Genomic DNA, 27625 nt, shown 5'->3' with positions numbered 1-27625 from the left:
CCTTCCCGATTTAATTTTAGTCTTAGTCTAAATGACAAAAATTTATTTTAGTCTTAGTCACAATGACAAAAATACATTTTAGTCTTTGTCATATTTAGTCGTTGCCTTCCCGATTTAATTTTAGTCTTAGTCACAATGACAAAAATAAATTTCAGTCTTAGTCATATTTAGTCGTTGCCTTCCCAATTTAATTTTAGTCTTAGTCTAAATGATGAAAACCTATTTTAGTCTTAGTCACAATGACAAAAATAAATGTTAGTCTTAGTCATATTTAGTCGTTGCCTTCCCAATTTAATTTTAGTCTTAGTCACAATGACAAAAATAAATTTTAGTCTTAGTCATATTTAGTCGTTGCCTTCCCGATTTAATCTTAGTCTAAATGACGAAAATCAATATTAGTCTTAGTCACAATGACAAAAATTAATTTTAGTCTAGGATTGTAATACACCTAGTGGTGCAACCTGGACACATCTTCAGTGACTCTCCCGAGATCACTAGGTGTTTTGGGTCTTAGTCATATACCCTCACTCGGGCGACCCAGCCGGGGGTGATCAGTTCCCCGACTTGTGTCCAGGTAGCGCACTACGCCACGCCTCCCCCCTCCTCAACCAGAGCCACCGTGAAGCCTTTTCAGCTGCTTCCAAGATGTTCTTGGTTGCTCTTCGTCTCTGCAGACCGCAAATCCCTAGGAGTCCAAGGACACGGTGTAGAGATCTGCCTGCGAAGCCCCTGCAGCCCACTTCAATAGGCTCACTGCGGGCCTTCCAGCCATTCCACCGGCACTCAGCCACAAGTTCTGTGTATTTAGCCCTCTTCCTCTCCTGGGCTTCCTCTATTCTGTCCTCCCAAGGAACAGTTAGTTCAAGCAGCACAACCTGCCTGGTGGAAGTTGATGACAGCACCATGTCCGGGCGGAGTGTCGTGGCTGCAATGTAATCCGGGAATCTCAACTGCCTCCCCAGATCGACCAAGAGCTGCCAGTCCCTTGCTGTCGTGAGCAGGCCCCCTTGGGTCTTGTATTGAAGGACTTTGGGTTTGGGATTCTTTGAGTAATTAGTTTGGACTTGTTTGATGTGTGGTGTGTAGAAGTAGCCACTCAGCCCCCCCTTTGGTTAGTGGTAGGTATTGCAGGCTGGGGTTTTTGACCAGTCATGTTCCCTGTTAATTTCCTTCAATGCCAAGATGGCAGTTCAGAGGAAGGATAGTTGAAGACACAATCTGTTTTGTATCTTTGGTTTAGTTCGCCATCCACTGGTTTTTGTGTTCTGTGTGCGTCCAAGGATATGTAAGTAAATTACTGACATTATTATTTACAGATAGATGTTTATTTTTCACTGATTCTTGAAACTTCGGCAAAAACATGTCCCACTAAGAAAAGTGCTAATTCTGTTGGAAAGAAATAAAATTTTCATGAATAAAAACAATCAAGGTTATAATCAGGGGGTCCTTTGCACAAATGCAAGGTTCTTTTAAAGTTTTTTTATTTTATTGTTAATTTAATGATTATATGCTGGCCCATTGCCTATAAAATCAGTTGTCCTTGGATAGGAGATAATCATTTCAACTTGATTAAAAAAACAAAAAGTAATAATTGAATTGAATAATATCTTTACCAAATGAAAGGGTACATTTTAATATGTATTTAAAACTACAAACAGTGAGTTTTGAACAATAATAACCATTATTTTGTGATTGTTCAAAATGTGTCCCACATATTTGTCACCACCGTCAGATATTTATAAAAAGCAATAAAATCAGGCAACTAAAAGGTCAACTACATGCCTGAGGACCCCATTTTCAAATCTTCAGCTCTACTGGATGCCTTAAGGTCACTCAAGCTCCTGTAGGTTTGCTATTTTCTCTTAAACTTGTTCATATTTTTTGGACACTGCTAATGTCACAACCATAACATGTCAACACCGTCTCTTTTGTATAAAAAATATTAGATTAGATTATGACATAAATGTTTACTTTTTAAGAAGAGGTCTAAAGTAGCTAGCAACAGAGGGGAAACAAGATGGCTAATGTGAACAACTCATGCATATCATGTGAAAGAGTAGGATTTTGTCACCACCGTCAGACGTCACCACCGTCAGATTTTCTGTCTGACGGTGGTGACGCACAGTCTGACGGTGGTGACAAAAAACTACAAATGGTTCTCAATGGAGGCTAGAAAATAATTGTTGATCTGTAATGTTTCATTAACCTCTTTTATATTTTTATTTATGTAATTCCGCCTAGATTTCTTCCATATTGTATAACCCTAGGGGATGGGGTGTGCCTTCACTGTCTCTCAATTCACTATTATGCCATGTTCATTTGGTTTACATCATTTGGGATGCACATAGTGCACCTACTACCTACCTACATAGCACATAGTATACAATATTCCTTGTAAGCTATGGCAGGGCAACATTTAACCAAATCTAACATTTACTGTAATTCCCCCCAATTTCATAGTCATTACACTCAACTTTGACTTTATGTATTTTAGGAAGTTATGGCTAGGAAGCAGCTATCTGTGAAGGAAAGAAGGAAAAGAAACAGGGAATATCAAAAGAAGTGTGAAGGCCTACTGACAAAAAACCTACATATATTCAAGCAATTACTCAGAAGGTTCAAAATTTCTACCATAATGCAGCACGAATGACAACTGACAAACAGGACACAATCACACGCAAGAAAATAAAGCATCAGAGAATGATTCTGACTGATAATGATATTTCTTAATTGTACCTTATATTCCTTGAAAAATATTTGTCACAGTGCTCATGATTGTTATTTTTTGGACCAAATAGTTAAATAAAGTTAATAAGCAAGAAACCATTGACTTGAATTGTATACAGTTTGGAATTGTATGTTGAAATGAGGCCACTGTCACCACCGTCAGTTCTAAAGTCACCACCGTCAGAGGGCTTTTTATTCGTTTTAAATTAATATGCTTGCAATATGTTTCTTCAGTGCTGTTCTCTCATTAAAGTAATGGTCTCTTTTAATACAAAAATATGTTTGTTAAATAAAAAAACATGACTTTTTCTATTTAGGCTTAAAGTAAACGTTATCTGATGTTAGATATTTTAAAGGACTACACATGATACAGTTAAAAAAAATTAACAAAAATGATTATTCAACATTTAACAGCATAAATGTGTGCTAACAATGCCAGATAAAGATTTAAAAACTCTAAATACTTATTAGACCAAATAAATAAAAAATAATTAGCTTTTTATTGTGTCTGATGGTGTTGACAAAAACAAAGTAATAACTGGAAAAATGCCTATTTTATGAAAGAAATACAAAATGAGGAGGTTGCACCTGTACACTGCTGAACAGCCAAGACCTTGGTCTATAACAATATACCTTCAGATTTTGTAATCCAACTAACTTTTTATTTTCAAAATTAAAACCTGTTTTATCCAAATTCCCAAGAATCAGTGTTTTATTATATTTTTGATGATAGTTGGTAATTGTAATTATGATGTCCAGCCAGCCATATGGCAATGCTAATTAGGTTTATTTTCTGCTTTTTTCTGTTTGTACAACCACACACACTCTGTATCTGCTTAAACCCACCAGTATACAGGTGCTGGTCATAAAATTAGAATATCATGAAAAAGTAGATTGATTTCAGTAATTCCATTTAAAAAGTGAAACTTGTATATTATATTCATACATTACATACAAACTCATATATTTCAGATGTTTATTTTGTTTAATTTTGATGATTACAAATGACAACAAATGAAAATCTCAAATTCATCATATCAGAAAATTAGAATATTACTGAAGACCAATAAAAACAAAGGATTTATAGAAATGTTGGCCAACTGAAAAGTATGAACATGAAAAGTATGAGCATGTACAGCACTCAGTATTTAGTTGGGCCTCCTTTGGCCTGTATTACTGCAGCAATGCGGCGTGGCATGGAGTCGATCAGTCTGTGGCACTGCTCAGGTGTTATTATAGCCCAGGTTGCTCTAATAGTGGCTTTTAGCTCTTCTGAATTGTTGGGTCTGGTGTATTGCATCTTCTTCTTCACAATACCCCATAGATTTTCTATGGGGTTAAGGTCAGGAGAGTTTGCTGGCCAATTAAGAACAGGGATACCATGGTCCTTCAACCAGGTACTGGTAGCTTTGGCACTGTGTGCAGGTGCCAAGTCCTGTTGGAAAATGAAATCTGCATCTCCAAAAAGTTGGTCAGCTGCAGGAAGCATGAAGTGCTCTAAAACTTCCTGGTATGTGGCTGCGTTGACCCTGGACCTCAGAAAACACAATGGACCAACACCAGCAGATGACATGGCACCCCAAACCATCACTGACTGTGGAAACTTTACACTGGACTTCAAGCAACGTGGACGAAGTGCCTCTCTTCTTTTCCTCCAGACTCTGGGACCTTGATTTCCAAAGGAAATGCAAAATTTACTTTCATCAGAGAACATGACTTTGGACCACTCACCAGCAGTCCAGTCCTGTTTCTCTTTAGCCCAGGCAAGACGCTTCTGACGCTGTCTGTGGTTCAAGAGTGGCTTGACACAAGGAATGCGACAGCAGAAACCCATGTCTTTCATACGTCTGTGTGTGGTGGTTCTTGAAGCACTCACTCCAGCTGCAGTCCACTCTTTGTGAATCTCCCCCACATTTTTGAATGGGTTTTGTTTCACAATCCTCTCCAGGGTGCGGTTATCTCTCTTGCTTGTACACTTTTTTCGACCACATCTTTTCCTTCCCTTCGCCTCTCTATTAATGTGCTTGGACACTGAGCTCTGTGAACAGCCAGCCTCTTTAGCGATGACCTTTTGTGTCTTGCCCTCCTTGTGCAAGGTGTCGATGGTCGTCTTTTGGACAACTGTCAAGTCAGCAGTCTTCCCCATGATTGTGTAGCCTATAGAACTATAGATCTTCTTTGATGGTGAATAAACCACAACATTTTGGACATCAAGCATTTTGACTAATGCTTCACAGCGGTCACCATTCCCACAACCAGTTTTAATTGAAATATTAGAATCCCTCATTACAGGTCTTCTTGGAGGGTTGCAGTTTCTCCCCTGCTCGAACAAAGGCAATCATGCTCCTGCTTAGAGGTTGACTCTTGCTGGTGTTTATGCCAGTGCAGATGGTATCTGCTATTGCCCGCAGGACCTGGTCATGGCGCCAGCGGTATCTGCCATCTCCCAGGGCCTTTGGGCAGCAGCTTAGGATGTGCTCAAGAGACCCTTTCCTCTGGCAGAGCTGACACGCAGGTGATTCTATCAGGCCCCAGGTGAACAGGTTAGTGGGGCTTGGGAGGACATCATACACCGCTTGGACGAGGAACCTGAAATGATGTGGCTCCACCCTCCATACATCAGTCCAGGTGATCTTATGGCTGGAAACATGCTCCCACTTGGTCCAGGCCCCCCCTGCTTGCTCATGCCCACCACCCTTCTTCCACCTCTGCCCGAACCTCCTCTTGGATGAGTTTACGCCTGTCCTTCCCTGTCACTCTGCTGTAGCGGGGCTTCGGGTTGCTGCCCAGCCCTGCCCACCCTGTGGCCACTGTACCCACCATGGTGCTGTGACGCAGCCTCGCCTCGGCTCTTTCCACTGCGTCCTTGGCACGCCACTTCCTTCCAGTGCGGACCTCTATCCCTGCTGAAGACACCTTCCCATCGGTGGAGTCTCTGTAGAGAAGGACTTCTCTAGCCCGGGCAACCTTGAACTCCTCTGACACGCTGCTCAACGGGAGCGTGAGCTTGGTCCCATGTCCAAACAGGGCAATACTGCTCAGACTGCGAGGCAAGCCCAGCCACCTGCGCAGGTACTGACTGATCTTCCTCTCAAAGCCCTCCAAGGTCGTAAGTGGGATCCCGTACTTCAGCAAAGGCTAGAGGAGACGGGGCTAGATGTTGTGTTGATAGATCCAAGCCTTGAACTTCCCAGGAAGTCCAGACTTGTCAACAGCTAGGAGCCACTGGTTAAGGTTGGTGCTGGTTGCTTGCCGTGCAGCGGTGTCCTTCAGATCACCAGTGAAGAGCTTTCCAAGGCTCTTCACTGGTTTTTCAGACACAGCTGGAATAGTGGTATTTCCCAGGCTGAAGCGGAAGCGGTCCGTCACCTTCCCTTTCCGCAAGACCAGGGATCTGGACTTCCCAGGCTTGAAACTCATCCTTGCCCAAGAGATGAGTCTATCCAGGCCTTGCAGCAACCATCTGCACACAGGCACTGATGTAGTAGTTACCGTGAGGTCATCCATAAATGCTCGGATTGGTGGCTGCCGGGTACCAGATTTGGATAATGGGCCTCGGCACTCTACTTCTGCTGACTTCACCAACATATTCATGTCGAGGGCAAACAGGGAGACAGAGATCGTGCAGCCAGTGATTATTCCTTTTTCCAGACGGTGCCAATCCGATGTTGATGCCCCCGAGGACACCCTGAGACTAAAATCTTCATAATAGTCCAGGCTGAGGTGCCACACCTTCTCTGGGACATGATATCTGCTCAGGGATAATTCCACCAACTTGTGCGGAATCGATCCATAAGCATTGGCGAGGTCCAGCCAAAGAACTGCCAAATCACCCCTGCTCTCTCTCGCCTCACGGATCAGCTGTGTCACTACACCAGTGTGCTGTGTGCTGCAGTGTGATACACCCCGGGACTCCTGGCACACCCCCCTTTTGCACAGATGTATCGATGTAGGAGTTCTTCAGCAGAAATTCCATGAGACGGTAGGAAATTACCTTAAAGAAGGCCTTGCACTCCACACTGAGGAGGGAGATTGATCTGAACTGCTCAATGTTCTTTGCGTTTTCCTCTTTGGGAATCCATACTCCCTCTGCATGCTTCCACATCTGGGGCACCTTCCCTCTTTTCCAGATAGCTCTGAAGATCTTCCGCAGACGCTCCAGCAGTGGGGGGCAATGTTTGAAGACCTTGTATGGGACTCCACTGGGGCCTGGTGCTGATGCAGCTCTTGACGCTTTGATTACCTCTTTGACCTCCTTAAAGGTCTTAGTCATATTTAGTCTTTGCCTTCCCGATTTAATTTTAGTCTTAGTCTAAATGACGAAAATTTATTTTAGTCTTAGTCAGATTTTGGTCATTTTAGTGAACACTGTAAATAATGGAACTTCTCCACACACGGCTTTTTTAAACATATATATTACACTATAGAGAATAGAAATTCTTCACACATTGATTCTCTTTTTAACATATATCACACTGCACACATTGAACCTTTTGTCGGCTTTTTTCATGATATCCACAAAGTCTTCATCCTCAATGGTCCTTATTGGCAGGAAAAACGCCCAATACACTTTCCCATTGAGTTCTCCAGGGCTCTCTCAGAGCCAGTGGTCCTTCACACACAGCTATGCAGAGAAAGGGCTGCTGCAGAGGGACTAACGTTAGCCCTGGATAACATTAGCACTGGCTAACGTTAGTCCCTCTGCAGTTTGAAGAACACCTGCTTGCTTCTGATGATTTCCTTTAGCTAACCAATGAGTGTTTCTATTATATGAATCATTCAATTACACTAGTTTTCATTAGATGTGGATGGAGCCAATGATCTGCATTGGATGGCGCATATCATGTGAAATAAATATTTATAAACATTAAACCGAAGCTAAGAGTAACCCCGAAATCCCACATACTCCGTCTGCGCTCCGCTCCGCTCCGCCCCGCTGCGCTCCAGACCGCCTGCACAAAGCAAAGCCTACAGCCGCCGCTGTTGCTCCGTCCCCTCCGCTCTGAGTTCCTTGGAGATCGTAGAGGGCATGCGCCAGATGAACCAGGGTTTCCGCGGATCATTAAAAATAATTACAATTCATAATTCTTTTTTTAATCAAGGCCTTAATTGGCACTAAAATTAATTAAATATGTTTATCGTTGCATTTATGATTCTTTAATAAAAATGCTTCTAAAAACAATTTCGTCAGATATATTATATCGCTATTAATTTGCGTGGAACTGTTTATAAAGCCGTATGTTCGGAAAGGAAGCTCGAGGCGGAGAAAAAACTAGAGAATATATATACGTATATATATATGTGTGTGTGTGTGTTTACATACATACAGGAGTCTTGGAACTCTGCTTACAGCTCCTTCATATTTCATGTACACTAATAACTTGTGTACATGGTTCTTGTTGTTGGCATTAAAATAATTTCTAATAGCATTAAAATAGCATTAAATTAGAGTCACTCATTCCTGTATGAACCCTGTGAGCGCTTAATTTAATATGACCTATTAAAAAAATCCCACCATCATCCAGCATATGTTCAGTTTCTGCCCAAATATATATATATATATATATATATATATATATATATATATATATATATATATATATATATATATATATATATATATATATATTTGTAGATTTTTGTAACAGAGATAAGGATAATTCAATACTGCTTTTTTTTTTAAATAAACTTCTTCTCTACAACTCAGCATCTCTTTTCATTCCTGTAATAAGAAGCTTCTTTTGAATGGATTTGATTAAACTTTAAGTCAACTTTAAGTATAAAATAAATATTTTGATGGAGATGAGAAATCTGTTTCCTCGTTGGTGAATAACCAATAGTTTGGATCCAATCATTTAAATAAACGGTGTTAGTTTTTTTTTTTTTTTTTTTAGATATTTATAAGAATTGTGCTATAATTTCTAGTCACCAATCTGTTGCTACTATATTTTAATTTGGCGAACCGGAATTTGTCGATGTTCTTTTTCCTGTTTGGTGCGATTGCAATTGCGGATCTTGACCTGGCCGGACCGGAGCGGAGCAAAAAGTAGCTCGGCTCCGTAATTTGTCGGTGACGGACGGAGAAGACGTACGTGGACGGAGACGTGCGGAGGAGTAGCGGTGGATGTGGAACAGCTCTCATTGATTTCCATGAAAGACAAGCGCTCCGCACGACGTACGTCAGCGGGGCGGAGCGGAGCGCTGACGGAGTATGGGGAATCTGGGGGTAACGAGTAACGTTTGCTTTAAAAATGTAAGAAATAGAAAGAACAGATACTTGTGTGAAAATGTAATGAGTAGAAGTCAGAAGTAGGAAGAAAAATAAGTAATGGAGTAAAGAATAGATACCTAAACAGTGTACTTAAGTACATTAACAAAGTATTTGTACTTCGTTTTTTTGACACCTCTGAACATAAGGAAATAAAAATTAAGAAATAATGTATATGTACAAAGTCAAAAAATACCGTTCTTTTCAGTAACCATCAGTGTTACAAGTTTAATAATGATTTTAAGATTTTATTGTAGCAGTAATAATGATTAATTAAAATGACTAATATTGTTTCTGTCATCAACTTTGAAAAAAATCCTTAAAGTCGATAACATAAATAAATAAAAATAAATAAATAGTACATATATCATACACTTTCTCCATGTCAGGTGTTATTTGGACAGCTTACTGAAATTATGTTGAAATCCTACTTTTGTGTCTAAATACAGTGTTTGTCGCCCCCCTCAGGTTAAAGAGCAGTTACTGCATCTCATTTTAGCTTTCACTCGCGGTTCCCTCAGGGACTGACAATAAATCAATATTTTCTTTTCTTCGAAGGCAAAAATAAAAATCATGATTTTCCTTGGTAAAAATGTTTATTAAAGTATTAAAGGCATTAAATTAGCAAATAATCAAGTCTGCATCATCTTTCCAGTCTAGTGTAATGATTCAACATTAGGTTTGTGTCAATCAGTCACACGATCTAAAAACTATTTGAAAAAGACAAATAATTCTAATTAGAGTGACCACGTCAACTATAACCTTTGGCTGATGGAACACCACAACTTCCCCATCGCGGGACAATAAAGAGATTTTTTTATTCTATTCTCTTCTATTCTAAAGCCAAAGGTAGGTTAGTGACCACCACTGAGGGTCTACCTTTGGACATGCCTGTCGGAAAACCAGCATAAAAAAAGCATTCTTAACACCTTTATTGTCTGTTTCCAGTTTTGCTGAAAAGGATTTCCTTGATATTTTGAGGCATTGTTTTCCTTTTAATTCCAAGAATATTTGAACTGATGTAGAAAAAGCAAACATGAAGACAATCTGACAAACACCACTTCGAATTGGGAGAAGTGAAACAACCTGCAGGTGCTCTGATTAACAATACCTCACTACACGTCACAAGCAAGAGCCTGAAGAGTGACCACATATAATAAACACGCAGAAAGTGTTTAGGTAAAGAGGAAGTGGAAACTAACCTAACCGACAGCTATAAATCCTGCCAAAAGGCGTAGCACACATTCAACTTTTGTTTAATCCACCTTTGTTATGGGCTTCATAAGGATGACTCACTTCCTCTAAAGTTTTCTTTCATCTGGAGCTGGCATTCATTTTTTTTAAAACACAGTTGTTTAGCAGAAATTATATTTGCTTAGCAGGCAGAGCAGCCACAGGCATGTGTAAAAGAAACAAAAAGAAGGACTTAGAGCCCCGGATCGAATGGAGGGAAACGTGAGGATGTTGCATGTTCACTTTGGTCATGGCGATCCCAGGAAGGAAGACAGACAGATCGACGGACGGACAGCCTTGTTACATCCTAGACCAGTGGTAACCAGTTAAAAATCAGCGAGGTCAGAATAAAGAAAATCATCAACCAGTAAAGGTCCGGAGACATTTTTAATTATATTCTGTTACTTTAAACATAATTTAACACTGAAATTAAATGTGTTTATGCATCCATGTTATACATTGACTTTTTGACTAAAAAAAAAAAAGACAATTTTTCCATTTCAATGTGTTTTTTGAAGTAGAGAACAACAATCCGTTTAGTATATAGACAATTTCCTGATTCACATATTCTATAAAACACCTGAACTGACTGTTTTTCTTTCTTTTTTCTGTCTTAATGTTCGCAGTGGGCTTTATGCTGCCCTGCAAGGCTTTAAACCTGGGTTTGAATGGAGACAAAGCCATTCTAAAGCACATATCAAGGAGCTCATTTTGAGCCTGGATCCATATTTATTATGATTCTGTTCATGGTGGAGAATCCTGCTTCACAGCAGCAGGTTGAGCCAAACATCCTCTAAATGTGCAGGATCATCTTTGAGCACAACATTTCACTTTTCTTTCACCAGTTCACCACAGTTCTTCCAGCTGTTTTCCAGTGTAGTCCTGTTTCTCTGACTGTGACTAACTGGATGTGCTCTCTTTCATCCTCTGACATGGGAGCTGGCTCTGAGCTCGTCTGCCTGGCTGTGTGTTTCCTGGATGGGGCTGCCCGTGGAGCTGGTTGAAAGTTACCTTTTGTATCTCTGCTTCTGTCTCCTTGAACCCTAGCTGGCCTCGGCAGATGGCCGCTCACACTGAGCCTGGTTCTACTGGAGGTTTCTTCCTGTTCAAAGGGAGGTTTTCCTCTCCACTGTCGCTGCAAGCATGCTTAGTGTGAGGGATTGCCTTTTACAATGAGTGGATGCAATTAACTGATTTTCTTTAGATAGAACATTTTTAATTAATTTGACTGTATGATCTGTTGAACTGTAAAGTGCCTTGAGATGTCATGTGCTGTGAATTGGTGGCATAGAAAGAAACTGAATTGAATTATATACCATAATGTTAACACAAAAAAACATAAAAAGACTCAAAAAGACTAGATTTGGAGCGGAAAAATCTCCTGTAAGTAGTGCAGGATCCCAGATCCTACACAGATGAGGGATAAAAACAGAAAGGATTTTTCTCAGGCATTACATCATCAATCTTTCAACACATTATAGTTTAGTATGCCTACTATTTTTAGGAAGGAAAAACCTAATTTAGATTTTTTTTACAAAGTAAAATCGAGGACGACCCGGATGTATATGCTTCCGGTACGGATCGGGTATTGACCGTGCTTCTTCAAAACCCTCAGAAACTCTTAACCAAATATGAACAGTTTTTTTTTACTATATGCAGGATTTCTGTGTTGGCTTTACTTTGTCAGTATGGTGAGAACACACTGCAAACGCCCTCATGGTCGTAGTCCGCAGACATCAGACAGAAGGTGAATAATAAAGCAAACGTAAACTTTGAAGACTCTGAAGAATTATGTTCTGAAAACAATCTATCTTCTTAAAAACAAAGTAGAAATAGATGAGGGGTGATTTAAAACTCACTCATTTTGCCACATGTCCACATGCCTGATTCAGCCATTCAGCCTCGACTTTCCTCAACTCCGTCAACTCAAGTCTCAGAGTTTTAAGGCTACCTTTGGTTGAACTTAAGCTTCTCTTTTTTTTCCTCATGTCTTGTGTATCTACTCTGAAATTATAGATGGGTATAATAATAATAATGTCATTTTGTACCGGAATCTTAGTCATTACCTGCAGTAAAGTGCTTCTAATTGATACCACCAGAGAGATAATGATTACAATGCCCTCCAGGAACATATTATTGCAATATTAACCTTTGTATATACTTTTATGCAGAAGACTCTGCCACATTAAGGGATCTCTAAATCTTACTTGTGCGGTGTAATGCCATTACAAAAGAATGGGTACTTGGAGGTGTGCCCTTTTCCTGATTAAGTGTGTCCAAGGGTTTGCGGCCATCTGCAGGAAATGGATGGCATAGAGGAGCAATTTCCAACATCTTTCTCTGTTCTTGCTACCTTTCATCCAGCCGTTGTGCACCAGAAATAACCCTGCTTTCAGCTGCATCACTCTTATTAATGTGTCAATGAGGGTCGAATTATTCCCGTTTGATCAAGGTGTCCAACAGTGATACCTGCTGGAGTCGGCCAGCCCCATAAAGGTGCCTGATGTCTGACTTTTCTATGTTTGCTATAAAATATGTTTTAAAAAGTGACAATACTGGTAGGTCGTCTTATATGGATATTAACACTGATCTCTGATTTTATCGACATTTCATCAGATAGTGACAAAAAAAAGATGTTTTGCAGATTTCATTTTGATTTTTGAGGTTATTTTAAGTTAAAATGCAGATTTAAGAAATAAAAAGTTGAGGTACTGTGATTAAGGATAAGATCTCTCCATCTCCATTTACATGTTCTCTTAATGTTAATCTGACAATGGAAGGGCAGTGAGATATTTTAGTTTGCATGATCTCGCCGTCTCTGCGCTTTTCTCCCCTGGTCGGCATGGAGACCAACCGAGGGGACGCTAATCGTTTCATGTCGCCTTTCACACCAATCAACCAATCCAGAGACAGATACATGCGGAGCTAAATTAAGGCCATAAAGTTTGCTAAAAAAAAATTGTTTTTTGAGCTGACAAAAAAATTATTTGAATTTAAAAAAAAAATGTTTTTGGAAACTTTTGGAAGCTTTTTTCTGTTAATTTTTTTTCTTTCTGACCCTTCCCGGTGGGGGCGGGGCTTAAATGAGCCGCAGTTTAGGTGCCGTTTGTATTCAGGAACTGTGGAAAAAAAGGAAATGTATTTAAAACATCGATGATATTCTATATTGGAGTGACTGGTTTTCAAAATCATTATGTTTCCCTGAAGGTCACCATAGACAGAGGAATATGGAGCTAAATTAGGGCCATCAAATTTGCCCCAAAACTATTTTTAAACTGACAAAAAATTTATTTCAATCCAAAAAAATGCTTTGGAAATCAAACACATGCATAAATTAAAATAAAAATGTTTATACTGAAAATAAATGTTTAAAGCTTTTTACCTGTTAATTTTTTTTTCTTTCTGTCTCAAAATGCTGACCCTTCCCGGTGGGGTCGGGGCTTAAATGACTCACAGCTTAGGTGCCATTTTTATTCAGGAACTGCAGAAAAAAGAAAAGTCTTTAAAACATCTTTGATATTCTATATTAGTGTGGCTGGTTTTCAAAATCATCAAGTTTCCCTAAAGGTCACCATAGACAGAGGAATATGGAGCTAAATTAGGGCCATAAAATTAGCTCAAAAACTATTTTTAAACTGACAAAAAATGTATTTCAATCCAAAATAAAATGCTTTGGAAATCAAAAACATACATAAATTAAATGAAAAATGTTTATACTGAAAATAAATGTTTAAAGCTTTTTACCTGTGGCTCAGTTTGTCGCCTTACAGAAAGAAGATTCCAGGTTTGATTCCTTTTCTTTCTGAATGGAGTTTGTTCTCCCTGTATAAATGTGGGTTCTCTCTGTGTGTGTTCATGGTTTTGTATCTCTGTGTTGCCCTGCCACAGAGTGGCCACCTGTCGAGTGACAACCCCGCCTCTCGCCCATAGGATGCTGGAGATGAGCACTTGCCCCCCCCCTGACTTTGACCAGTTAAGTGGAAGAAGGTGGATGGATGGATTTTCTATCCTCCTGGACATTTTCATGACTGCAGCAGGATTCCTACAGTATCGTTAGCTTAGATCAATGAAGCAGTTTATAATTCAAAACCAATCATTTCAACATAACATCAACAATTTTATAAAGACTATTTATCACAGTTTCTGTAGCAGCAGCTGGGAATATTTTGTTCAGATATCTAAGCTAACATCCCATGTTATCTAAGCCCCGCCCCCACAGCAAGGGACCAGCAGTTTAAAACTGAAAAAATAAACTTCTTTCAGAAAAAAATAATTAAAATCTTTTGTCCTTGGTTTCAAAAGCACTTGTTATTTTCAATTTTACTTTTTAGCTTCAAAATTATTTTGCAACTTTAAATATATTTCTTTTTGTTTTTTTTTAAACATATTTTATGGCCCTGATGTAGCTCCGTAGAAAGCCTCTATGCAGTGGACATCACAAACTGCTTTGAAAGACTGCTGGGTCCAGCAGCTCCCTCTCCTGTAACGCCTCCATTCCTGCCCTCTGGTGCCTGCTTCGATAACTAGATGGACACAATTTGACACGCAGTCAGATTATAAACACTGAGGCACTGTTGATTTCTAAGATTAGGGTAATGTAGTAAAAACTGGAAAAAAAAAGTGAAGAGGCTTCACTTTATTTAACTTTTTTTTTTGCAAATAATAATCAAACATAAGTAGACTGTGTGTGTATTTCAATGCAAAATAAGGAATATAAGTTACTTAATAAGTTATTTTTTACCCTCTTATTTAGCAAATAAGACAACTTCCCAGAGGAATTAGATGTTTAATTTTCCAAAAAAAGAAAAATCAGCTCCAATAAACGAATTTCAAGTACATAACATATAATGTCTAAATGCAAAAATACTAATTTTATTGGTAGAATGTCTCAACTTAAAGGTTATTACGATAATTTGAAGTACTAGTACCAGTTTTTGCTGTGTATAAACCTCGTTTTAACACCTGGAGTTACATAAACACTGTGGGATATACGCATCACATGGCAGCATTTGTCTCCATTAAAACATTTCTTCTGTATCTAAAGTGAGCAGCTGTACCTGTTTCTCATTTCCAAGGCTAAACGATGACCCATAAAGATAGCAGTCAGGATTTGGCTTTGTGTTTAGTATTCATCACATAGTTGGAACACAAGGCTCTCTTGTCCTTGACTGCTTGTTTCAAATATCCCACATAATTCCCAGAGGATCAGCGATAATTCGCTGATAATTTAAGTAACTGGTACAGTGTTGCATTTTTTCCCCCTCACACACACAAACCACCACATTCCTTGTATTGTCAGTAATTTTCCTGCTGTTTCTGAGCTGACACCAAAACGTTCTCTTTTGTTCCTGGTAATGAAAGCGGGTTTCTGAAGTGTACACAAGGGTTAGTGAGAGGAACTCCTCTGTGGTGTGACTGGAAGGTGCATTTTATCCTCTGTTTAGCCTTTCCTAGTGGGTCAGGGCAAGATTAGCTGCTTGTTTTAGGGTGAAACTGCTGAATCAGGAGAAGGATGGGCTCCGGTTTGGTACAAGGGAAAAGAGGACGGTACGTTTGTTTTTTCAACTCAGATGTACCAAAACAATGGAAGTGTTATAAGAATCAAAATCTATAGCTACAAACTTTAGTTATATTCAGTTCAGTTTATTTATACAGCCCCAATTCCTAACTTATGTCAAAGTTTTCTGCTTAAGGAAAAAGAAAATTGATTTGCATCGACTCATTGACTCAAAGGCAATCCCTCACACCAAGCATGTGTGTGTAGCGAAAGTGGAGAGGAAAAACTCCCTTTTAACCGGAAGAAACCTCCAGAAGAACAAGGCTGTCCTGTGTGAGCGGCCATCTGCTGAGGCCGACTGGGGTTCAAGGAGACAGAAGCAGACATAGAAAAAGAAGAACACGTACAAAAGGTAACTATCAATCAGTTCCACAGGCGGTGTCTTCCAGGAAACACACAGCCAGGCAGACAAGCTCAGAGCCAGCTCCCATGTCAGAGGATGCAGAGACCACATACAGTTAGTCACAGATAGAGAAACAGGACTACACTGAAAAACAGGCTGATCTCCAACATCTATAAACAAAGGTGTTGATGGCAGAAGCACAGCTGATATTTTATTCCAGGATGGAGTCACAGCCAAACAGGAACAGACCAGATGAAGCTACTATGAGAAAAAGCAGAACGTTAGAAACTGAACTAACAAGACCTGCATAGTGGAGGAATAGAGATTGAATGAAACAGAATAATGAAAACAGGTCCCTATGTCCTCCAGCAGTCTAAGCCTATAGCAGCATAGCTATACAGATGTGCTGCTATATATGGTGTCAAATTTGCTCCATTATTATTGAAAGCAAAGAACATATATTTTACATGGAAATAAAACAATGAATTTCAGAAACGAACCTTTGAAAAAGTTTTTAAACTTTTTTTTTTTTTTTACAGATTTTACATTCTTTTTATTGCATTTATTCAAATCTCTATTTTCCAGATTGAGTTTTATTTATTGCATTCTTTTTATTTGTGTTCTTAGATCACATTCTCTTTGTTACCAACCCAATAAAAACACTCAATGTGATCAATAAATATGTGGTTGCTAACTTCCAGCAGACCGATCCTCACTCTTGAGAAAAGCCTAATTCCAAAAGTGAAGAGTGTACATTTTATAAAAAATCCATCAAATAAAAAAAGAATAAATGGGAGAGTTATCTTTTAACAATACAACATGAAAGTAAAACAAAATGTAAACAAATTAGAAAAATCAGATTAAACAGCAAAGTTACTCTCAAAATCCTTTTTTAATGTAATATCTAAATATTTTACATTTTATTTCTGGATTATATTTTTTTATTTCCACTAACAAAATGTGTTCTTTGTTTGCAACAATAATGGAACAAAATTCCCTACATAAGCTCTATAGAGAGACAAATTGTACTGGTTGTCTTCCTATGGGGGGACCAGTGTAACCCTGCTGTATAGATATGAAAAGATGAGAAAAAGCAAAACCACAAGGAAGAAAAGCAACGATATGAGCGGGACACTGAGGGGGAGCAGAAATGGGAAGGTTGGGAGACGAAAGCAGGCAAAACACAGGGAAGGGGAGTAATCACGTGTGTCCGGCGGAGGTCACCACTGGTCTGCAGGTTCTAATTATGTGCTAATAGTCACAGAGGAGGTCATTTGGAGCCATTAGCCGGGGCCTGTAGATAGTTAACGGCTCAGTGCATAACCCAACCTCCTTAATGTTCCCTACGAGGCCGTTAGCGCTCTGTCACCAGCCAGCTAGCTGCCTCGTTACTGTGATTAGAAACCAATTGATAGGTAATACTAAAATATGATAGCACTCTATCCAAGAAATATGGACTTTAGAGGAAAGGTAGGATGGCAGGAGCTGCAGTCTCTGAGTATCTCTGCACTGAGGTGGCGGAGAAGAGAATTTCCTTAAAAGCTTTAATGTTTTTACTGGATTAGTTGGGTCAAATAATCAATTGGATTTAGTTCTAAATCAAATCTCTAATGCTGCTAAATATAAAACAAACTTTTTACAATGTTGTCAGCAGTTGCTTATCAGCTTTGAATGATAGCAAAGCTTTGGATGTTCAGGTAACGAAGCAGGAGCAGTTCTGATCTGTGGGTCAGCGCAGCTTCTCTGGTAATCAGGATCTGTCCAGAGGGACACACTCTGCTCACATCCTGCTGCTGTTGCTTTAACTTCCCCATCCACTCTATGGGAAAATAACTCAGCTTCATTTACATCCTGATAACCAAACACAGAAACCTCTCTTTACTCACCGCTCACTTCATTAGCACAACAGGTTCACAACTGCAGAATACTGCTAGTACTTTGCTACTACAACTACTACCACTATTACCACTAAAGCTACTACTGCTACCGCTATTACCACTACTCCCACTAGTACTACTACTAATACCACTATTACCACTAAAACTACTACTGCTACCACTATTACCACCACAACCACTAGTACTACTACTAATACCACTATTACCACTAAAACTACTACTGCTACCGCTATTACCACTAAAACTACTACTGCTACCGCTATTACCACTACTACCACTAGTACTACTACTAATACCACTATTACCACTAAAACTACTACTGCTACCGCTATTACCACTACTACCACTAGTACTACTACTAATACCACTATTACCACTAAAACTACTACTGCTACCGCTATTACCACTACTACCACTAGTACTACTACTAATACCACTATTACCACTTAAACTACAAATGCTACCACTATTACCACTAAAACTACTACTGCTACCGCTATTACCACTACTACCACTAGTACTACTACTAATACCACTATTACCACTAAAACTACTACTGCTACTGCTATTACCACTACTACCACTAGTACTACTACTAATACCACTATTACCACTAAAACTACTACTGCTACCGCTATTAACACTACTACCACTAGTACTACTACTAATACCACAATTACCACCACTAACACTAGTACTACTACTACCACTATTAACATTTAACTTCCTACTACTACAACTATTACAACTAGTACTACTACTACCACTAATACCACTAAAACTACTACTGCTACCACTATTACCACTAAAACTACTACTGCTACCGCTATTAACACTACTACCACTAGTACTACTACTAATACCACTATTACCACCACTAACACTAGTACTACTACTACCACTATTAACATTTAACTTCCTACTACTACAACTATTACAACTAGTACTACTACTACCACTAATACCACTAAAACTACTACTGCTACCACTATTACCACCACTACCACTAGTACTACTAATAATACCACTATTACCACTAATCCTACTAGTACTATTACTACTACTACCACTATTACCACTACTACCACTAGTACTACTACTACTACCACTATTACCACTACTACTACTACTACTACCACTATTACCACTACTCCCACTCCATCTACTGCTAATACTACAACTATGAATAAAACTACTACTGCTACTACCATTACTACCACTCCTCCTACCCCATCTACTGCTCCTACTAATAGTACTACCACTACAACAACAACTACTACTACCACTACAACTACTACCACTACAACTATTACTACTACTACCACTACAACTACTACTACTAATAAAACTACTACTGCTACTACCATTTCTACCACTCCTCCTACCCCATCTACTGCTCCTACTAATAGTACTACCACTACAACAACAACTACTACTACCACTACAACTACTACCACTACAACTATTACTACTACTACCACTACAACTACCCTACTACTAATAAAACTACTACTGCTACTACCATTTCTACTACTCCTCCTTCTCCTACTACTGCTACTACTAGTACTACTAATATTAATACCAACACTACAACAACTACTACTAATAAAACTACTACTGCTGCTACCATTACTACCACTCCTCCTACTCCTACTACTACTACTACTACTAATACTACCAATACAACTACTACTACTAATAAAACTACTACTGCTACTATCATTACTACCACTCATCATAATCCATCTACTGTTACTACTAATACTACTATCACTAAAACTTCTACTAATAACAAAACTACTACTGCTACTACCATTACTACCACTCCTCCTACTCCTACTACTACTACTACTAATACTACCAATACAACTACTACTACTAATAAAACTACTACTGCTACTATCATTACTACCACTCATCATAATCCATCTACTGTTACTACTAATACTACTATCACTAAAACTTCTACTAATAATAACAAAACTACTACTGCTACTACCATTACTACCACTCCTCCTACTCCATCTACTGCTACTACTAATACTACTACAACTACTACTAATAAAACTACTACTGCTACTATCATTACTCCCACTCCTCCTACTCCTACTACTGCTACTACTATTACTAGTACTACTACAACTACTGTAATACTAATACTACCACTACAACTACTAATAATAAAAATAAAACTACTCCTGCTACTACCATTACTCCCACTCCTCCTACTCCATTGACTGCTACTATCACTACTACTACTACTACTAATACAACTACTACTCCTACTACCATTACTTCCACTGGGGGGGCCCTGAGGTGACAGCAGGCCAGTATAGAGACATAGTCCCATCAGTGTGCCCTTGGTCTTCCACCAGGCCTCCTCCCAATAGGAACAGATGCTCGAGCCTCCTCAGTTGGCTTCTTTCAACGTGGAGGAGCAACGACTCTGCTCCCTGCTCCTCACAGGTAACTGGGCTCCTCACCCGATCTGGAAGGGACGCCCAGCCACCATGAATTCGTGAAGGTTTTCATGATCTTGTCCTTTCGGTCATTACCCAGAAAATCTGAGCTTTACATTTTAAAAACAGTCTCATTAGTTTTGTTTCATTTAAGCTTATTGTTGTTAGGACATTTTGGTATAAAAAAAATGTAGTTGGATTCGGTGCAGCCCCAACCTGTTGTTGTACCAAAATAAACAGTTATTAAAGATGATGCAAAGTTAAATTGGACACTTTTATTATCAGTTATAAACTGAAGACGCTTAAGTATTAGCAAGGTATCATCCTAAGTGAAAATGAGGAGGAGCACGTAGGGCAGCCTTACGTAAACATATCAGCAGAATGATTGACAGTTAGGAGGATCACTTATTTAGATGATCTACTGGGAAAAATAACATCCTCCACTATACCTTTAATCAATTTGATACATTAAGTTCTACAAAAGTGTTTTTTAAACAGGATGATTTGTACTTCTGCTTGAGCAATAAAGATAAATACTTTTGACACCTTTGGTCATTATTAGTTAGGTTTAAATATTCCAGTGTTTATAAAGGACACAGGTGGACTATCTGAATTTTTTTATACCTAGAAACAGCTGAAGCTCAACAGTCCAGAAATATTCAGGAAAAGCTAAATGATCAGGCTCTTCATCATTAATCTTCTAAACATGCAAATATGAGTTGATTGAATCAAATCGGGTTTTTTCCAGGAGATGTGATGCTTCTCATTACTATAAAAGTTGCATGAAGTTTAATGAAACTAGACATCTTTTCTTTATTTTCTTTTTTTTTAAGCAGAAGTAGCAGCAGTTTGTTTTCGGTCCTTTTACAGAATAACAGGATGCTGTAGATTTGCATTTATTAGAAAAGTACATTTACACCAAAATCACAGTGATGTTTGCATTCAAAGGCTTCATCCTCTTCCAATCAGCACCTGGCGGGCCTCTCTCCTGTCCAACAGTCTGACCTCCAGGGGCCTATTTAGGACATTTTTGGCCCTAGGCAAATACAACACATAAAACAGACCCATTATACAGTTACAGAAATTTTAATAGAATAGACATACATTATATGTTCTACATTTTGTCCCTCTCTTCTTGTTGTTTTCCTCTCTATGTTTTGTACTCAGCTGACTTTTCATGCTGTTTTAAAAGGAATTAAAAAAAATTTCCAAGCACTAAGCTCACTTACTGTAGCTGATTGCTCCTTCCTGTGTTTCCACACTGGAAAAAAAAAAAAAAAAATCTAGATAAGTCATTTTTTCTTAAATTAAGTGCATTTGCTCTTGAATTAAGCAGGTAAGTGAGACATTTTGCCGATGGAAGAAGTTAATTTTTTTTATTTCAAGTGCATATTATGAAGTAAAAATACTAATTCCATTGGCAGATCATCTTATCTACCTACTCAAATTAAGGATAAATACACTTTTGAAGACCTTTTTACTTATTTCTAGATCGTTTTTGCAGTGCAGTCCTTCTTTTGACTGTAGACAAGCCATGATCTGCTTATCTGTTCTCCATTTTTCATTTGGATGAAATCATAGCTGCATGAATCATGACAGCAGACAAGATAGAGGAGAGCAGGAGGCGGGGTTACCAATCTACTCGCTCTGGAGAGCAGAGTTCGCTGCTTTTAGATGTTGTCGCCAAAGTCTCCAGTAGCAGAAAAAAGTTGCTAGATTTGGCGCTAAGCGCTTTTATGAATAAAAGTACTAGAGGGGTCTGAAAAGTCACTAAATATAGAGACAAAAGCTCTAAGTTTGCAACACTCCACTTTGCACCTTTTGATTTTAAATGGTCTGCTGCTGTCTGTTTGGACCTTTCTGAACATGTGCAGCAAATGGACTGATCCAATATGGTGGACACTGGGGGTGGGGGGCTGAGATACACTAAATATTATCAGCGTTCTGATGGCATTTTAGTGAAAGGATTTTTATCAAAATAGGAATAATTGTATTAACCATACGTGTAAACAGAGTTTTATGGAGCCCCCAGGAACTTGGCAGGTAACTGCCTGATGGTAAACCCCCCGCCCCCCCCACACACTGACCTCACAAATGCTCTCCAGGAAGGATGGTCATAAGGTTTCCATAGGGGCTGTAGGAGGCCTGAGGAGAAACTGTCCTGGCTGCTAAGGGCAGAGCAGCATCATGTTTCCACAGACTGGGTCTGGGTAAACTTACACAAACACATAGAAATCAAATCAGTATCAAAACAAGGTTATTCTAGATCTACTATGCAGAACATTGTTCTTAAGCAATTAGAGTCAGATGTTTTCATTTAAAAATATTTTATTTCTGCTCCGGCCAGACATTGATTCATATGATTTAAATTAAAATCACACTGGTTATCGGTCAAAGGCAGGAGACTTTCTGCTCCTCCACATTCATCAAGGCACGGACAAGTTTGATCTTGAGTATATGCTTCTTTCCTGGGAAATAAAGTAATCCAGCGCTCCCCGAAGAATCACAGCTTCAGTCGTGATGAAATCTCCAGGCTGGCCTCTAAATATTTGCCCGTGCTGTATTTGTGTGAGCGTTTCATTAACGATCAGAGCTGACAAACATGCACACTCATTGACCCCAGTCATCGAGGGAGAGCCTGAGACAGCAGGGCACGTTTGGGGAAAACATCTAAATGCCTCACATGAAGAATTGATGTCACCAGCAACAGACGGTTGAGGTGGAAATGAAACTGATCTGGTAAACATTTTCTACGTCCAGCTCTGCTGGCTGTTATTTAAGGTCCTGTCAGGAGTTTTAAAGTGTAATTGATACAAATGCTAAAGTTTCATCTTAACAGTATACAGTCACAGAAGGTTCAGAGCTTCGGATTGTTTAAAATTGCACTCACTCCCTTTTCATTATAGCAGGCTAGTTTGAAAACATTAGTTCATCAAAGGGTTGCTCTAAATTAGAGTTTGAGGAACTCAATTTGAAGGAGAGAAAATGTGTTTCTTTTCCACTGAGGAAAAAGCCGGATTCTTGGTTATGTTTGCATTTAAATCGAAACAGGCCTGCTCTAAATTTAAAGACGCTTTTAGATTTGAGAAATTATGCAAGGACCACAATCAAACAAAGCAGCAGAATTAGTTTTTTCCCGGCGCTCTTGGATCAGAGCGTTCACCCCATTAGATGTTAGCAGGAAGGGCGGCCGAAAGGTTGAGCGACTTGTTGTGCATCTGGACAGAAACAGAGAGTCGGACAGAGATGGCAGGACGACCTTAATCTGCCCGGGGAGTTAACAGAGGCGAGCCTGTCTTTTTGGAGCGCTGGGTTGGATGACTTCCAAGCAAGGGGGGGGGGGGGGAGCGGAGACATCTTCAGCTGCTCGTCACTGGCAGGGCAGCAAGAAGGCTGCCATGACCCCCGAGGTCTGCTGGCCCGCGCCAAACTAAAGCTAAATCAAGCTACAGGAGGAACGGGAGAAAAAATCTGGAAGTTTAGAATAAAAAAGAATCTCCGGGGTTCAAACTGACACCACTGGGCCTTTAAAGAGAATCAGTCAATCAAATGTAATTTCTAAAAGGCTCCACAACAACCACAGATTGATGGCAGTGTTGTAAACATTTCAAAAAGACAAAAAAAGATACAATTATTATAAAGAGTGACTAGAAAGGAAGTAGGTGTCTCTGTTTAAAGGAAAAGAATAATCAATGGATCGTTATCTAGAACTGAAACTAATGTTTGCGGTGATTTAATGATAATTTAGTGGTAATCGGTAAAAAAAATAAAAATAACTATTTTTGTCGCGATCACTGAGTCTGGGAGCGGCCATTTTTCCCCAAATATAGTAACACCTCCCTCCTGACATCTTCCTGTGTTCTGCCAGATCATCATACCCATAGTTAATACGCATGCGCAAAACATCAAATCTGCGTTTATCCCTTTAGTTTTGTACGAAAAATAGACTTTAAACTACCTCAACAGGTGTGTATCCCTTTAGTCACGTAGAAAAAAAACTATTTAAGTTCAGATCGCCATACACTTAAAAAAAGACCAAAAAATAAGTAAATAAATTGTTTTTTTTTACATGACTAAAGGGATACACCCCCGTTGAGGTAATTTAAAGTCTATTTTTCGTACAAAACTAAATCGATAAACTAAAGCGATAAACTGGTATTGACTATGGGTATGCTGGTCTGACCGGCTATGCTCATCTGACAGAACTCCGGCAGTGATGTCACGGTGCGGTAAGCCTAGCGCCATTCTTCCTGCTTTACAAGCAGAATCAATAGGAACTACTAGACACATCTGCAATCAACAACAATTATTGAAGATTTCCAGAGGACTTCACCATTGAAATTCACCAGAGCTATAGTGAAACTGACAATGCCCACGTGCATGGCAGCTGGATGTTGGAATACATCGGGTAAAAGTGAAAAAAAAGGGTTATTTCCCCTTTCTGAGTCCTGATCCTCCACGGACGGGTTCGTCGTTGGATTACCAACTTGAAGAGGGAGGATTTGCCATCGAAGTTCTGGCTAGAGAAAAAACACGTAATATGTAGCCAACATTTGGAAGAAGAATGTTTTCAGGATGACTTGGATAATAGCGCGTTGTGACAAACACCAGATACAGCATTGGGACTTGATCAACAGCCAATAACGCACTGTGACGTCACAAACCAGTAGGTGGCAGTAGAGTTCTTTGACAAAGAGAAAAAAACAGTATGAAATAAAAGAAAAGAGGTCAAAGTTCTTTGTGGGATGATTTAAGTTTGATGAAGAACCAAAGAGTCGATTGTGACTCTGGAGACTCCAGATGCCCTAAAGATTAGGGTCCCACAGACCCATCAGCCCTGATTTGAAACATTCAATGTAGGAGCCATAATGATGGGTGTGCATGTGTATGTATCACGTGGGCATAGTTGCTGTGGTGACACATGCGGTGACAGCTGATTGCTTAAATGGGTGTGTTTACCTGCACTCCGGAGGAGAGAGGGGAGCGGGTGAGCCGTATTTCTTGTTGACCGTTTGCTTTATGATCTGAATCAGTATGTCACATCATGTACGTTCCAATCTGTTGTGAGTGACTACATGAGCCTCTGGACAGGATTAAAACACCAAACCTTATTCCTGGATTCCGTGTGCATTTTTGATCAAAGACGGCAGCGCGTCATACACATACAGGACTCTATCTCCACCTCTCAAGCGACAAGGATTGCTAAGGAGTCGCTACATTCAACATTTGTTTTAATTTAATATCCACTGCTGTGAAGAAAATATTATGTCAACCTTTTTACACATTGGTTATTTCCTAGAAAACTGCCACATGTGAACTCCTAAAACTGTGAGCCTGTCTCTATACGATTAAATGTAAAAGTGCAACAGCTTCATTATTTAATCATTGTTGGAATAAAACTTTGAAGGTAAAAGGTTTTAAGAAATGCATTTAATATTACAACTTTATTAGAGGGACCATTAGAAGGTTCTAGAACCTCCCATTTATTGGTTAGAAAGAAACCAAAATGCACCAAAATTTGGCATAATTTCCTTTCAACGTCTCTATTAGCCATTAAACTTTGTCGGCTAATTAAATCAAACCCCAGTTAAACAGACGATCTGTCAGATGATGAGGACTGTGTTTACTATCAGTGTTATATGTTTTTGCTCTGATAATGGTAAACTCTGTGACACTACAATATTGATGCAATACTTTCTTTGAAAAAGCCCACATGGTCAAGCGTCGGAGAACGGTTGGTGTCCACAGGTGTCAGCTCATTGATGCTGTTTCAAGAAATTTTATGTACAGGTTTATTTTTCGATCAAATGCACCAGAATAGAGCGCCGTACGCTGGGTCTCTGTGCTTTGGGAACCTTGCTGTGTCTCCCTCCCCTTTCTGTTTCTTACTCTTTTTTTATTTTCTGGGTGTTCCTTTACTCTTAAGGACTACATGTGCATAATAAAAAAATCTGAATCAAATAGAGGTTTGGGGTTCGAAATATATCTAAATAAGGGAATGGATGCTTCACTTAGTTCTAGAATCACTTATAGGATTTATAATCTGGAATTTACTTATATAATCTTTACGAAATCATTCAAGTTTAATCATTTTAAGAGCAAAAAACAAATGGAGCTAATTTGGAACTAATTTTATTTCTCTTTTTTTTGTTATACATGAGAATTTAACTGGTATTACTTGTACTGGATCTGTACTCCATTTGCTAATGTTGATGTAGCATTAGCAACTTAGCAGTCAGTCATGGTCGGTTTACTATCATTTCCAGCTATCTGCAAAATAGGTAAAAAAATTGAAAACCAGCAACCCTTTGTAGCTGCCTTACAGGCCTGATTGGTGGAAAATAGGTGGAGTGTAAATAGTAAGGTAGGCTAATATTAGCATGCTAATAGCAAGGCAGGCTAATGTTAGCATGGTGATAGCAAAGCAGGCTAATGTTAGCATGCTGATAACCAGGTAGCCTAATGTTAGCGTGCTGATAGCAAGGTAGGCTAATGTTAGCATGCTGATAGCCAGGTAGGCTAATATTAGCGTGCTGATAGCAAGGTAAGCTAATGTTAGCGTGCTGATAGCAAGGTAGGCTAATGTTAGCATGGTGTTAGCAAGGCAGGCTAATGTTAGCATGGTGACAGCCAGGTAGGCTAATGTTAGCATGGTGATAGCAAGGCAGGCTAATGTTACAATGGTGATAGCAAGGTAGGCTAATGTTAGCATAGTAATAGCCAGGTAGGCTAATGTTAGAATGCTGATAGCCAGGTAGGTTAATATTAGCATGGTGATAGCCAGCTAGGCTAATGTTAGCTTGCTGATAACAATTCAGTAATCCTTATTTCACAAAATCCAAGGATTCTGCAATTTATGAAGAACAAACAAGTTAAAATACATTTAAGAAATATTTATAAAGCCCGAATATCAAACTTAAACAAATATAGTTTCTAACATCTATTTTACTTTTCTAGTTACATTTACTACAGTAACGTTTTGACATACTTTATAGTTTTACTTAAGTAATACTTTCATTTAGGTATCGGTGCTCTAACCTAAGTAAAATCTGTGGTTATTTTGCCCAGTTTGAATAACTTTATTGAATAAAGAAAAATCATGCTTGAAATAGTTAAAGTTTCACTAATATTAGCAACATA

At 39.1% G+C, this 27625-nt stretch overlaps 1 long non-coding RNA gene and 1 pseudogene across 1 annotated transcript; both read right to left on the bottom strand.

Annotated features, from left to right (window-relative positions):
- Positions 1-527: 527 nt before the first annotated feature.
- On the bottom strand, positions 528-7000 carry LOC119773708 (annotated as a pseudogene).
- Positions 7001-21297: 14297 nt separating this feature from the next.
- Positions 21298-23871, bottom strand: LOC119773705. Its single transcript, XR_005279446.1, has 3 exons — positions 22573-23871; positions 21715-21746; positions 21298-21521 (listed from the first exon to the last, which is right to left on the bottom strand). It is a non-coding gene; the product is annotated as an uncharacterized LOC119773705 (long non-coding RNA).
- Positions 23872-27625: the final 3754 nt, after the last annotated feature.

Source organism: Cyprinodon tularosa, unplaced genomic scaffold (genome assembly GCF_016077235.1).
Source record: "Cyprinodon tularosa strain WSP-4 unplaced genomic scaffold, ASM1607723v1 ctg78, whole genome shotgun sequence".
In the NCBI taxonomy this organism is placed as follows: domain Eukaryota; kingdom Metazoa; phylum Chordata; class Actinopteri; order Cyprinodontiformes; family Cyprinodontidae; genus Cyprinodon; species Cyprinodon tularosa.
Note: the sequence above shows the minus strand (reverse complement) of the source record. Positions and strands in the feature narration are given on the sequence as shown.